Here is a 2,011-nt window from a genome sequence, read left to right as displayed (position 1 = left end):
GCGTCACTGACTGTCCTGATTTCGTCCCCGTCCACTTGGACGGTGGTTCGATCCCATGGGGGACGAAATTATTATCAACTAAAAATTCCCCTTCGGTACATATATGAAAATATATTCAATTTGGGAGGTAAGTGAATTTAGATATTAAAGGACATTTGTAGCTTATTGATATATAAATGGATCACGGTTCGATGTGATAATTATTCATAACAAAAGGCTACGTGCTGTCAAACGCTCAAATTGGCTACATGGTAGACGGGGTTTCATATCGATTCTAATTACAAAAGCACCGAGATCAGGGTGATTTGTAAGGTCAGAAATCGATATGGAACTTATAGCGTCTCGTTGGCTGATTGGATAGCGTCACTGGACTGTCCATGATTTCGTCCCCGTCCACTTGGACGGTGGTTCGATCCATGGGGGGACGAAATTATTATCAACTAAAAAATTTCCCTTCGGTCACATATATGAAAATATATCATTTGGGAGGTAAAGTGAATTTAGATATTAAATGGACATTTGTAGCTTGAATTGATATATAAATGGATACGGTTCGATGTGATAATTATTCATAACAAAAGGCTACTGCTGTCAAACGCTCAAATTGGCTAACATGGTAGACGGGGTCATATCGATTCTAATTACAAAAGCACCCAGATCGAGGGTGATTTGTAAGGTCAGAATCGATATGAACTTATAGCGTCTCTGTTGGCTGATTGGATAGCGTCACTGACTGTCCTGATTTCGTCCCCGTCCACTTGGACGGTGGTTCGATCCCATGGGGGGACGAAATTATTATCAACTAAAAAATTCCCCTTCGGTACATATATGAAAATATATCATTTGGGAGTAAAGTGAATTTAGATATTAAAGGACATTTGTAGCTTGAATTGATATATAAATGGATCACGGTTCGATGTGATAATTATTCTAACAAAGGCTACGTGCTGTCAAACGCTCAAATTGGCTAACATGGTAGTGTTTCATATAGATTCTAATTACAAAAGCACCGAGATCGAGGGTGATTTGTAAGGTCAGAATCGATATGACTTATAGCGGTCTTCTGTTGGCTGGATGGATAGCGTTCACTGACTGTCTGATTTCGTCCCCGTCCACTTGGACGGTGGGTTCGATCCCATGGGGGAAGAAATTATTATCAACTAAAAATTCACCTTCGGTACACTACATGAAAATATATCATTTGGGAGGTAAACGTGAATTTATGATATTAAAGGACATTTGTCAGCTTAAATTGATATATAATGGATCATTGGTTCGATGTGATAATTATTCATACAACAAAAGGCTACGTAACTGTCAACGCTCAAATTGGCTAACATGGTAGACGGGGTTCGATATCGATTCTAATTACAAAAAGCACCGAGATCGAGGGTGATTTGTAAGGTCAGAATCGATATGAACTTATAGCGTCTCTGTTGGCTGATTGGATAGCGTCACTGACTGTCCTGATTCGTCCCGCCACTTGGACGGTGGTTCGATCCCATGGGGGGACGAAATTAGTTATTCAACTAAAAAATTCCCCTTCGGTACATATATGAAAATATATCATTTGGGAGGTAAAGTGAATTTAGATATATATTAAAGGACATTTGTAGCTTAAATTGATATATAAATGGATCACGGTTCGATGTGATAATTATTCATAACAAAAGGCTACGTGCTGTCAAACGCTCAAATTGGCTAACATGGTAGACGGGGTTTCATTATCGGATTCTAATTACTAAAAGCACCGAGATCGAAGGGTGATTTGTTAAGGTCAGAATCGATATGAACTTATAGCGTCTCTGTTGGCTGATTGATACGTCACTGACTGTCCTGATTTCGTTCCCCGTCCACTTGGACGGTGGTTCGATCCCAAGGGACGAAATTATTATCAACTAAAAAATTCCCCATTCGGTACATATATGAAATATATCATTTGGGAGGTAAAGTGAATTTAGATATAAAGGAACATTTGTAGCTTGAATTGATATATAAATGGATCACGGTT

Source organism: Macrobrachium nipponense, chromosome 31 (genome assembly GCF_015104395.2).
Source record: "Macrobrachium nipponense isolate FS-2020 chromosome 31, ASM1510439v2, whole genome shotgun sequence".
NCBI lineage: Eukaryota > Metazoa > Arthropoda > Malacostraca > Decapoda > Palaemonidae > Macrobrachium > Macrobrachium nipponense.
This window is presented reverse-complemented; position numbering follows the sequence as displayed.